The sequence below is a fragment of the Macaca mulatta genome, chromosome 12 (assembly GCF_049350105.2).
Source record: "Macaca mulatta isolate MMU2019108-1 chromosome 12, T2T-MMU8v2.0, whole genome shotgun sequence".
In the NCBI taxonomy this organism is placed as follows: domain Eukaryota; kingdom Metazoa; phylum Chordata; class Mammalia; order Primates; family Cercopithecidae; genus Macaca; species Macaca mulatta.
Window position 1 is genome coordinate 7,813,372 of NC_133417.1, and position 13,889 is coordinate 7,827,260.

The following is a 13,889-nucleotide window of genomic DNA, read 5'->3' on the forward strand; positions in this document are numbered from 1 at the left end:
TATGGAAACAACCTAACTGGATTAAAGTGGATGAATGGATTAAAAAATCAGTGGATGAATAAATTTTGAAAAATATGGTAGAGATACACAATGGAATATATCATCCAGTTTTAAAAAGCCAGAAATTCTGTCATTTGCAACAACATCTTGTTTCCTGCAAATGAGGATCCTGCAAATGAGCATACAAAATGAGGTCATTATGTTAAGCATAATAAGCCAGGCACAGAGAGACAAACACCATGTGATTTCATTTGCATGGAGAATCTAAAAGATATGAACTCAGAAGTAGAGAGTAGAATGGTGATTGGCAGAGGCTGAGTGTGTTGGGGGGACAGCGTGGGGAAGGATGGATGGGGAAAGGAAAGATGTTGGTTAACAGATACAAAGTTACAGTCAGATAGGAGGAATAGTTCTAGTGTTTGATTGCACAGTACGGTGACTATAGTTAATAATAATATATTGCGCATTTCAAAATAGTGAAAAGAGAGGATTTTAAATGTTCTCACCACAAGAAATGATAAATATTTGAGGTGATGGACATGCTAATTGCTTTGATTTGATCATTCTACCATATACATGTTATCAAAATATCACTTTATAAATATAAACAATCATTATTTGTCAACTGAAAATAAAATAAAACAACAAAAAAACAATGTTCCTTTGGTTCCTTTAAAGACTTAGGTAAGAGTTGATGCTCCAGTCTTTAGTCTGAATTCCACAGGGCAGCAGGCTGGAATTTAGGCAGAGTTTCTACATTCCAGTCTTCAGGAGAGTTCCCTCTCCTTCACTAAACCTCAGTCTTTGTGCTGAAAGCCTTCAACTAATTGGGTGAGACTTACCCACATAATGGAGGATAATTTGCTTTACTCAATTTTACTCAAAGTCTAGTGATTAAAATATTAATCATATATAAAAGTATCTTCACAGCAATATCTAAACTGGTGTTTGACCAAACAATTGAGCACCATAACGTAGGCAAGTTAACACATAAAATCAATCACAGACAGGAAGACAGGAAACTAAATCTTTTTTGTCTTTCTACTTCCAGAGCCTTGAAAGTGTCTAGAAAATAGTAGGTATGAAATAAATATTTATTTATTAATTAGTAAATAGTCCATTGCCTGCCAATTTAATGATAGCTTTTCAAGGCAATGAGTTTCCTGTTTCTGTTTCTAGAGATGGGGACAAATATTGAGTGATTGTGAGATGAGAAGTTAAGAATACCTGCTTAGAGAAAGTTTATGATTACTGGAAATTCTAGAGTGTGAAGAATTTTATTCTTTGTGGAATATGATAGGATATTTTTTGCTTCGTTCCATATGTGCCAAAAGCTTAAAAATCTTCATTAGAAGGGACTATGAAGCAGGATGAGCTATGAAGCAAATTTAGAAACCAAAATTAATGACAAGTTGCTCACAAACCCCTCACCTGTCTAACGTCTTTTCTAAGCGATCACATGTTCTCCGTGGGAGCATATGCATGGGGTGTATGTCTTTTTCTCTCTGTGTACTTTATTTGGTGTCTTTTTCGCTCCCCGTACTTTATTTGAAAACCTGTCTGGAAGGGATATTGGAATAGCAATGAGGAAGGAGCTGCCAGGTTTGGTGATTCATTTCTATATAGCCTGAGGCCATTTTTATTCCCAGGAGCCCACACAGAAATCATCATCTATGGCTGTTTCCTCATCTCTGTGCATCCCTGCCTCCAGGAAACAGAGTCAGGGAGGACTCAGTGAAATCTTAGGGACATGTAAGAGTATAAGGAATGCAGAGGGTCTCCTCCCCACCTGCAAATATCTCCCCTCCCCTCAAAGAAAACTATTTTGAGAAAACAGTCAGGTATTATAGGGTTTGTGAAAACTTATAATCCTGAAACCTTTTATAGCCAAGGTTCCCCAATAAATACTGAAAGACATTGGCAAGGCAGCTTGTGGTTATACAGCTGGAAGATGGAGAGAACTGTAAACACACAGACTAAAGAGAAAACTTCCTTGGCTGGCCTGAGGGGAGGGAAGAATTATCTCATCTGCTTGTTCTGGGGAACAATGCATTGGCTACCATCTGGAAGTTGAACTGGTGAGATCTGACAACGCATTACCAGGAACAGGAAGACACGATGGTAGGCAGAACTCTTACCCTCTGGAATCATGCTTTCCAAACAGAAGAGGCACCTACTTTTAAGTGAAAAGTGCCCCTCCCACCTAAGTTCTTGATCATTAGATGAACTATAAGGAACATCCACGCATTGACAGCTTATGTCCCTGCATTTTAATTTGAGTTCTAACAAGGAATCACTGTGAACCATGGCCAGGTGGGAAGAACATGGGAAATGGGTTCTGACTCTCAGATCCTAGAGAAGTTGGAGATCTTCTACCCCTCAGCTTTCTCAGTTCCAAAGTGAGCAGGTGAGACTGGATGAGTTGTAGAGCCCCACGGAGTTGAGCTCATCTATGTGTGTGACTTGCCATCTGGAAGAATCAGGTAAGGACTAAGAAGGAGCCAGACCTCAGGATGCTGAGCATTGTGTGTCTGTCCCACAGGATCCCCTCCCCTCCTCTCTCTAATCTTCTCCCCTAGAAGGGCAGACCCTAGAGTATCCCCAATAATTCCTGCTGGTGTCCATGCCTGTGTATTATTGATAGGTGTCACCTGTGACTTGCCTGTAACCAAGAGAAAATGGCAAACTGGAGCTGGAGGCTCCCCTTTGCTGGCTTTGGAGAAGCAAGCAGCCACATAGTGAGAGGGCCCAGGGAGGCCACATGGCAGGGAACTCTAGGAGCTGAGAGTGGACACTGACTGACATCCAGCAAGAAAACAGGACCTCGGTCCTACAACTGCTGGAATATAACTCAGCCAACAACCTCAAGGTAGTGAATATTTCCCCAGTTGAGACTTTGATGAGAGGCCAGCCCTGGATTGCAGCATGATGAGACCCCAAAGGAGAGGACGCAGCTAATCTGTACCCAGGCTTGTGAGTTACAGAAACTGTGACATGACAAATGTTTTGTGACTTAACAAACTTTTCCCTAAGTTGCTAACATTGTGTTTATTTATTATGCAGCAAAAAGTTCTAATACATCTGCCTTTCTCTGTGCCTTGTTTGGAACGGGTTCCCTTCCCTCTGACTTCCAGAGGAACCCAACTTCCGTTGGGTTCAGTCAGTGGAAGCACTAGGAGATCAGAGGATGAGAAGTGAAGGAAGTTTGGGAATTCAAACTCCTTTCCGTCTGTACAAGCAGCCCTCTCCATATGGCCGCCCTCTTTGGAGTTAGGAAACTGTTTTCTTCCTTTGCTCTGCCAGGCTCTCCTGGCTGTTGCTACTGCCCCGAGAATACCTGACCATTCCTTGTGCTTTATCTGTACCTTCACCACACTTTTTGCAAAGATTCCCTTTATTAACCTTTCCACAAATAACCCAGATAGATGAGTCACCTGCTTCCTGATGGGTCCTGACCAACACAAGGCTTCAAGGAGACATATCACATGAGCTCCTTTCCTGCCCCCAACAGATGGAAAGAGGAAAATGAAATTAAATATCCACCACAGGCAGACTTTGTGCGCGTAGATTGGTGGATAATTATTAAATTACTTTTTGCACAACCTTGAAAAAAATTGACTTGGGATTTGAAACGTAGATGCCGATGCCTTCTATTAATAGAGGTCAAATTTGGCCATTCCTGCAAGAAAATTAATGAGATACAAATTTCTAAATTAAGACCACATTTTTATGTGTATAGTAAAAACTGAGCACAGAAGAGGAAAAGGGCTTTATGGACTCTGTTGATTTGGGATGAAATAAGCTCATTCCATGCTTGCTGCTGTGGTGGAGTGTCTCACATTGTATGATCTTTGTCACAGACGTCACTTATTGGGCATCGAACATGCACACATTGTGTGGTGCTCAGTGCCTGCCCTGTACTCACTGAGCCTTGCAGAAAGGAGGTGGTTGAGCTCCTTTGTCCAAATTCACCAACAGACTGGTTGGCAGACCTCTGTTTAAACCTAGCTGGCTGGCTCCCACTTTGTGTTCAGTACCAATGAACCAATTCACATTATTACACAGTTCGCCCAAAGAAAGGGAGGGTTTAGATTAGGCCTTGGATTGTGAAATGGGAGACTATTATTTATTCATAAAGGCAGTGATTTCAATCTCAGTGAAAGCTACTTGAAACAGATAATGTGCCTTTTATATAGACACGTAAATAGGTCCCTGTTCAGGAATATACCATCATTCTTTCCTGTTGTCTGTGATAAGCTGAGATGTATTTTCAGGCCTGACATGTGCTGTAAGAAGCATGCATTAGCACACTTTGTGTCTTTTTATCATGGTGCCTATTGACTCAAGGAGAAAATGTTGCCTATTAAGTTTTACATTAACTAGAAACCCAATCACTCATTAAGAAATGATTAACTTAATCCCAGCACTTTTGGAGGCTGAGGCGGGCAGATCACGAGGTCAGGAGCTTGAGACCAGCCTGACCAACATGGTGAAACCCTGTCTCTACTAAAAATACAAAAAGTAGCCTGGCATGGTGATGTGGACCTGTAATCCTAGCTAATTGGGAGGCTGAGGCAGGAGAATAGCTTGAACCTGGGAGGTGGAGGTTGCAGTGAATCGAGATTGCGCCACTGCACTCCAGTTTGGGCAACACAGTGAGACTCCATCTCAGGAAAAAAAAAAAAAAAAGATTAAATTTGACATTGCCTCCAATGGCAGAGGGTGCACTGCTGTTGCTGTTCTTGCTACTGTTTTTATTTTTCCTAATTGTTCATTTAAAAACAACTTATGAGACAAAGCCTTTGGCTTCTGTTATGTGGAGGCTGAGACAGATGCAGCCCATGGCAACATCTCACCACAAACCACAAATTTTAGGACATGGGCTTATCTGTGGTAGTCAACAGTTTATCCCGGAGTCATTCTCAAACCACGAGAGGATGTGAAAGGAGTAGATATGTTGTCTGTCCTCCATTATGCTCCTCCCCCACCTCAAGTGTCCCCAAGCGATTAGACTCAATGACATGGGTGTCATTTTTTTGAGATGAGCTGTCATTCTTACATGAGCATCTGTCCTAACACGTAACAAATAGCTTGTGTGGCTCAGTTTTCTGGGATGTGGGTAGCTGACACAAGGCTTCCAGAGGACCTGGGCCAGGATATTTAGGCACCAGATGTTTTCCCAGAACTCTGGGGACAAGGACCACAAGTATGGGCTTCCCTGCAGTGCAGCTGGAGGTAGGAGGTAGGCTAGTCTAGGTTAACTTACCACAGATCAATCCATTAAATGGAAAATTCATCATGTTTCCTGACTCTACCAATGTCCTACAAAGCTTTTTTCACTCAACCGTTTATGACGATAACAGGAACTCACGTTAGAAGTGTTGGTAAAGATCAGTAGGCTATGGATGTTAGGGCACAGAGTGTGTAGGCATAGGCATTTCTCCCTTAAATCCAATTTTCACATCTCTGTCCTAACCTCTGGCCCTGCTTCCCCTCTCTGTTTCTCAGTTCTCTCTCAGTTTTCCCTCTTTCTGTCCTTTATCTGCCTAATTCCCTGTTTGACCCTAGGAATCTCCTTTTCCTGTGTGACCCATTAATCCCCAAGGACGGTAATATAGGCATCCTGATCCCTCGTAGGTCTCCTTCTTATAAATCTACTTTAGAAAAATATGTGATTCAGCCTCTGTGCTAACATCCATCCCTGAGTCTGAGGATAATTAAAAAAGAGCCTCCTTGTTACCTTGTAAATCACACTTGGAAAAGGATTATTTGATCTATGATCTTGCTAAAATCATGAATGACAAGCAGATGTACCAAATGGAGCAGTCATTATCAGAAAAAATTATCTATATCAATTGTGAAGAAATACTGTATAATTATTTTTCTTGTTAAAAATCGATTAAATAGGGTGCTTTGGGCTCTAAGGAAGAGAAACATGATTCATATTGGATTGAGCAATAAGGGATTTCATTGGTTCACAGCACAGGAAGTGGCATGGTCGGTTGGAATTCATGTACAATTTCATCAAGGGACCTCTCTTGGCTCTTCTCAGTCTGGATTCTTCCCCTTTGTTTTCAGATGGCTGCAGCAACAGCCAGGGTCCCCAGCTTTCCAATATATTCAGAGCAACAGCCAGGGTCCCCAGCTTTCCAATATATTCAGAGCAACAGCCAGGGTCCCCAGCTTTCCAATATATTCAGAGCAATAGCCAGGGTCCCCAGCTTTCCAATATATTCAGAGTTCCATCTTAATAGTAAGAGACTTTCCATCCTGCAGGTGGACACAACCTACATTACCTGTTCCCTGGGGCTGTCCATCTTCCTGTCTCAGTGCATTCAAGGTTGGGATTTTAGATACAAAGACACTTTTCATTGGGCTCTGCTGTTCCATTCAGACCCATGCCTCTCCACACCCTCTCCCTGTGCTCTGTTCCTCACACACCCCATGCCCACCAGCACCCTTTACTCAAGTCCTACTGTGTCCTAAATTCCCAAGGGCTTCTACTCATCACTGTAAGCAACACAAAACAAACACAGCAAACAATCCTAGCACCAAGCTGATTTGGATGCTTTAAAGTATAGGTACCTCACCCAATAATTTGCTGCCACACTTATTCTTATTCTAGTGGCTTTTACTATTTATATTCTGTACTATGCATTGAGCATGTATTACATTAAATTGTAGCACTTTTGTATCCTAAAGTGTGTGTGTGTGTGTGTGTGTGTGTGTGTGTGTGTGTATTCTGTAGGGTTTTCTATGTACAAGATCATGTAATCTATAAGTAGAGATAGATTTGCTTCTTCCATTCTATCTTGATGCATTTTATTCCTATGATTTTCTTTCCCAATTGCCCTGGTTAGCCCTCCAGTACATTGTGAGGTGGACATGGCGAGAGGGGACATCTACGACTTGTTCCCATTTTTAGATTTAGGTTTTTCATAGAGTCTCTTTTTCAAGATGAGGAAGTTACTTTCAGTTCTTACTATTGCATCTTTTGAATCTCAACGAGATTGTGTTAAATCATTTTTATGTATCTATTGGGATGAATATATGGTTTATGTCCTTATTCTATTCTTATTATTTCTTAAATTGACTTTTCAGATGTTATACCAAACTCGCATTTCTGAAGAAACTGCATTTCATTATCATCTTTTTATATATTTCTGGATTCATTTTGCTACTATTTTGTTGAGGTTCTTTGCATTTATATTCATGAGACATTGGTCTGTAGCTTCCATTTCTTATGATGTCTTTGTTTTGTTTTCATATTAGAGTAATACTGGTCTCATATAATGAGATGGAACGAGCCCTCTTATTTTGGAAAGAGTTTGTGAAAGATGGGGATTAATTCATCTTTGAGTGGTGAAATTCACCAGTGAAGCCATCTAGACATGATCTTTTCTTTGTGGGGTATTTTAAATTACTTATTCTGTATCTGTTATAAATTTATTTCATTTTCTCTTTTTTTCTTGAGTCAGTTTTATAAGGTTCTTGAGTCAGTTTTGTAAGTTAACTCTTTCTAAGAATTTGTTCATTTTATAGGCTACCCTTTTTTTTTTTTGCCAGAGACTTCTTCATACTACTACTTCCTTATAATCTCTGTTTCTCTAAAATTTTATTTATTTAACTAAAATATTTTAGAGACAGAGTTTTTGCTGTGTTTCCCAGGCTGGCTTTGATGTCCTGGGCTTAAGTGATCTTTGTACCTCAGCCTCCTGTGTAGCTGGGTCTACAGGTACCTGCCACTTAGCCTAATCTCTGTTTTTGCTTTTTAAAGAAATGTCTGTAAAGTTGGTAAGGATGTCCTCTCTTTTATTCTTAATGTTATTATTTTGAGTCTGTCTTCTTTATTCTTGATCAGTCTTGCTAAAGAATGGTTAACTTTGATCTTTTCAAAGGTGCAGTTGTTGATAGTGTCGATTTTCTCTACTGTTTTTATGCTCTCTGTTTCATTTAAACCCAATCACATATTTATTATTTCCCTCCTATGCTTGCTTTGGGTTTAGTTTGTTCTTCTTTTTATGGTTTCCTAAGGTTGAAAGTTAACCTGTTGATTTTACCTCTTTCTTACTTTAAAATTTCTTATTATGTACATTTAAGGCATACAACATGAGGTTTTGACATAATATAGTAAAAATGATTGCTACAAACAAGCAAATGAACATATCCATCACAAACACAAGGTTACCTCTTTTTGGTCTATGTGGGCGTGTAGTAAGAGCACCTAAAATGTACTTTCTTAGCAAATTTCCATTTGCAGTACAATATTATTGACTACAGTTCTCATGTTGTACATCAGATTTCTAGGCTTATTCATCCTGGAGAAACACAGCTTTATACACTTTGATTTACATCTTTCCATTTTCTTGTGCTCCCATAACCACCATTCTACTCTGTTTCTATGTATTTGACTCTTACTTTTTTAATATGCATTTACAGTTATAAAATTCTCTCTTAGCTGCATTTTATAAGTTTTGGTAAATTTTTCTTTCATTGGCCATCCATTTCGAAGTATTGTCCAATTTTACTTCTGATTTATTGTTCAATTTGTTGGTTATTTAAGAGTATGTTATACTTGCCACATGTTTGTGAATTTACCAAATATTCTCCTGTTATTGATTTCTGATTAATTCCTTGTGGCAGGAAAACATATTTGTATAATTACAGTTCTTTTAAATTTATTGAGGCTTTTATGTAGACTAGCATATGGTTTATGCTGGAGAATATCTCATATGTTCTTGAAGACAATATATATCTTGCTGCTATTGGATGGAATGTTCTATCAATGTTTGCCAGCTCCATTTGTTTTTTAATGTTGTTCAGGTCCTCTATGGTGTTGTCTTTCTTTGCTGATCTTATGTTTAGTTATTATAGCTATTATTGAAAGTGGATTACTGGAGTCTCCATCTGTTGTTAAATTGTCCATGCCGTTCTTCAATTCTGTCAGGTTTTTCTCTCTTGTATTTTGGGATTGTACTATTTGTTAAGTGCACATATATTTGTAATTGTTAGATCTTCAGTCAATCAATCTTGACTGATTTTTTTTTGACAATTGTTATTTAGTTTTTATTTCATAATCATAAACTTAACTCTGCAATCCAGCTAGGCATGGGAGGGAACAAGGAAAACATGGAACCCGAAGGGAACTACAGTGAGAGCACAAAGATTCTAGGATACTGCGAGCAAATGGGGTGGAGGAGTGCTCTCCTGAGCTCCTGAAGGAATGATCTGTGGTGAAGATAAAACACAAGTCAAACTTATTCAAGTTGTCCACAGTCAGCAATGGTGATCTCCTTGCTGGTCTTGCCATTCCTGGACCCAAAGCACTCCATAGCCTCCACAATCTTCATACCTTCTTTCATCGTGCCGAAGACCACATGTTTGCCATCCAACCACTCACTCTTGGCAGTACAGTTGGAAAAATGGGAACCATTTGTGTTGGGTCCAGCATTTGCCATGGACAAGATGCCAGGACCTGTGTGCTTTAGAATGAGGTTCTTATCAAATTTCTCCCCATAGACGGACTTGCCACCAGTGCCATTATGGCACGTGAAGTCTCCACTCTGACACAAACCCTGGGATTATTCTGTGAAAGCAGGAACCCTTATAACCAAATCCTTTCTCTCCAGTGCTCACAGCACGAAAATTTTCTGCTGTCTTTGGACGTTTGTCTGCAAACAGCTCGAAGGAGACATGGCCCGAGGGCTTGCTGTCAACAGCAATGTCGAAGGGTTGACCATGGCTGATAGTACAGGGCTACTGGCAGCGGCGGCATCTAAAAAGTCTTTAGTAACATTTTTGTTGAAGTCTATCTTGCCTGTTGTTATTATAGACATTTCAACTTTCTTTGCTTATTGTTGGCATGTTACGTTACGTCTCATGCTTTTACTTTCAATCTGTTTATTTCTGTTAATCTAAAGTGTGTCTCTTGTAGAAAAAATATGCATAGACATTGCTTTCATTTTTTATGCATTGTGTAAAACTGTTTTTTAATTAGGGTGTTTCATTAATTTGCATTTGATGTCATTACTGATAAGGTAAAATTTACTTTTGTCATTTTGCTATGTGTTTTTTATGTGTCTTATTTCTTTGTTTTTCCATTGCTGCCTTACTGACTTCTTTTGTCTTAAGTAAAAATTTTCTAGTGTAGCATTTCAATTTCCTTTTTGTTTCCTTTATTATGAGTTTTGAGTTAGTCTTAATGGTCACCCTGGATATTACAATTAACATCTTAATTTATAGCAAACTAACCTGAATTAATACTAACTTAATTCACTCGTATATGGACACTTTGCTCCTGAATGATTCCATTTCTTCTCTACTACTTAGTGCTATTATTGTTCTACAATTACATCTTTATGCAGTCTAAATTAATCAACACAGCATTCTAATAACTGCTTCACACTGCTGTCTTTTATATCAAACAGGAGAAGAATTACAGAAAAATACATTTACTTCTTTCCTTCTGACATGCATGACTTTTATTTCTTTCTCTTGTCCAATTGCTCTGGCTAGAACTTCCAGTATATGTTGAATGGAAGTGGCAAGAGTTAACATCTTTGTCTTGTTCCTGGCCTTAGAAGAAAAGCTGCTGGATTTTCACTGTAGAGTAGGATGTTAGATGTGGCTTGTGATATATGACCTTTATTGTGTTGAAGTATATTCTTTCTGTACCTAATTTTTTGAATGCTTTTTTTTTTTAATCCAGGAAGGATGTTGAATTTCATCAAAAAATTTTTCTGTATCTTAGATGATCATATAATTTTTTTTGAGACAGAGTTTTTTTTTTTAACATTCTTTTAATTTGATATATCACATTTATTCATTTGCTTATGGTAAACTATCCTTGCATCCCAATGATAAATCCTACCTGATCATGATGTATGATCCTTTTAATGTGTTGTTGAACTTGGTTTGCTAGTATTTTGTTGAGGATTTTCTGCATTTTGAATCTCACTTTTGGGTGTTTATCCAAACAAAATAAAATCAGGATCTCAAAGAGATGTCTGCACTCCCCAGTTCATTGAAGCACTATTCACAATAGTCCAGATAGGGAAACAGCCTAAGCATCAGTTGATGGATGAATTGATAAAGCACATGTGATGTGTATGGAATATACATTCTATTCAGCCTTAATAAGGAAAGAAATTCTGCCATTTGTGACAACACAGATAAACATGGAGGATATTATGCTAACTAAAACAAAGCAGACACAGAAAGACAGATACTTCATGATCTCCCTTCTACGTGAAAAAGTCGAACTCATGGTAATAGAATAGAATGGTGTTGTCAGGGCCTGGGGGTGGTAGAAATGGGGAGATGTTGGTCAAAGGGCATAAACTTGTAGTTATAAGATGAATAAGTTCTGGAGGCATAATGTACAACTGGGTGACTATAGTTAATAATAATGTATTGTCTACTTGAAATTTGCTGAGAGTAGATTCTCACTACACACTCAGAAGAGACAACTCTGTGAGGTGGTGGATGTGCTTATTAGCTTGATTGTGATAAGCAATTCACAATGTATACATCTATCAAAACATCACACTGTACACCTTGAATGTACACAATTTTTGGTTTTAAATCATACCTCAATAAAGCTGAAAAATACATTTATGCTGTTCTTTATATTTACACATAAAATGTAGGTATTTTGCTGGTGCTCTTGTGTCCTTTGTGGACATTTGAGTGACTTTATAGTATCCTTTCAAAGTAGCCTGAATTACTCCCTTTAGTATTTCTTTGTAGGGCTAGTGACAAATTGTGTTTTTGTTTATCTGCAGATGTCTTAATTTTTTCCTGTTGTTTTGGAAAATATATTTTCTCAATGGAGAATTATTGATTTATAGTCTCATTTCCCCAGAACTTTGAATAAGGCATCCTGCTTCCCTGTAGCTGCCATGTCTTTTGATGATGAGACAGCTGTTAATCTTACTGAGGAAGCCTTGCCCATGAGGAGATCTCTTTTTTCTCTTTCAAGATTCTCTTGATGGTTTGATGTGTTAGGATATGGATCTCCTTGAATTTATGTTACTTGGAGTTATTGAGCTTTTTAGACACGTCCATTAATATTTGTCATTATATTAGAAAGATTCTGGCCACTATTCCTTGAAATATTTTTTCTGCACTCCTATCTATCCACCCCCCTGCTGGGATTCTGATTATGTGTATCACACCTGGTGGATGATGTTCCACAGGTCTCTGACACTCTGTCCCTTCTTCATTCTTTCTCTTTCTCTTCCTTAGATTGTATAATCTCATTTGATCTATCTTCAAGTTCACCAATTCTTTCTTCTCCAGCTCAATCTGTTGTTGAGGTCCTCTAATGATTATCTTATTTCAGTTATTGTACTTTCCAATTCCAGAATTTGTATTCAGTATTTCATTATAATATCCCTATTCATTGATAATCTCTATAATATCTCTCTTCATTAATAATCTCTATTTGATGAGCCTATTGTCATATTTTTATTCTATTGTTTACACATGGTTTCCTTCAGTTTCCTGACTATAGTTGTAATAGCTTATTTCAGTGCTTTTTTTGTTTTGTTTTGTTTTGTTTTGTTTAGAAACCTCAGCATCCTAATAGAAAGTATCTGTTGACTGCTCTCCCCATCCCCATTGGTGGCCCATATTGTCCTGTTTCCTTGTATGTTTCATATAGTTTTGTTGAAAATGGGACATTTTAGATAGTGCAAGGTGGCAGCTTTGGAGATCAGATCCCTCTCTCTCCCACTCCAAAAAACAGTTTGTTGTTGCTGCTGTTCTCGTTTTGTTTCTATTAATGCTGTTTGTTTATTAAGTAACTTTCCTGCACTAATTCTGTGGAGTCTGAATTCTCTGTAGTGTGCAAGCAGCGAACTCTTTGCTCAGTTACCTTAGTGGTCAGGCAATAATTGAACAGAGGTGTCCTTAAATCCCTTGAACTGATAAGCCTTTGCCCCTCTGCGGAGGCACCCTGTGCGATTGCTGAGGCACACTGGCAACATGAAGACAGTCTGTAACGGCCTGTGCGGGTCCTCAAGGGTAGCTGCAGGTGAGAGCCCAGGGGTTGGTCAGGTCTCCCCTGGGCATGCTCATAGCGCCGCCACAGAAGCCCTTCCCGGACCCCAGGAATATGTCAGAGCTCCTCAATCCTCTTCATCCTCAGCCCAATGCTGGGCCTTTTGCTCCCTGTGTCTCCCTTTTAATGATTTGGCAGGATCTCATTTGCCCCAGCTGGCATTGCAGCCTCAGGCAGCTGTGATATTTAAGCACATGTCATTCATGGTTTGAGAAATGGCTTGTGAATGGGATTTTTCCACAGACCTGTGAGACAGGCAAGTTAGTGACAGAACTCTGAGGATGGGACTCTTTGAGACACTCCAAATACAATTTCCCCCTTTCCGATGGTTCCACGGCTGCTGGTTTTCACAGGCACCGTGGCTGTGAGGCTTTCCAGGCCCCCTGAGCTGGGCTAGCAGAATGAGGTGTGGCAGGTTATGTCGCCGCAAGCCCCACTGTTCTGACTGAGGTGCAGTGTTCTCCTAGATAAATTCTCTTTCAATTGTTGCAAACATGGTTAATTTCCAGAGCTCTATGAAAGTTTATTTGGACAATTTTTGAGAGTACTTTTGTTGCTTTATGGAAGGACTGATTTACGGCAGCTCTCAGGAACCGTTCCAGAATTCCTGCTTTTTTTTTTAACCTCATTTCTCCTATAGCACAGTGTCATGGGTGCCCGACCAGTGCCATGCACGCTCCTGTGACTGAGGGAGCTGTGGTGTCTCGGCGTGTGCTCAACATCACCAGCTGGTGGACGACTGGCTCTCATATCTGCCTGTCCATCCTCTTCAAAATGTATGACTTGGCTGGGCGCAGTGCTCACACCTGTACTCCCAGCACTTTGG

At 39.4% G+C, this 13,889-nt stretch overlaps 1 pseudogene; it reads right to left on the reverse strand.

Annotated features, from left to right (window-relative positions):
- Nucleotides 1-9,257: 9,257 nt before the first annotated feature.
- LOC144333587 (peptidyl-prolyl cis-trans isomerase A pseudogene) lies at nucleotides 9,258-9,836 on the reverse strand (annotated as a pseudogene).
- Between the last annotated feature and the right edge of the window lie 4,053 nt (nucleotides 9,837-13,889).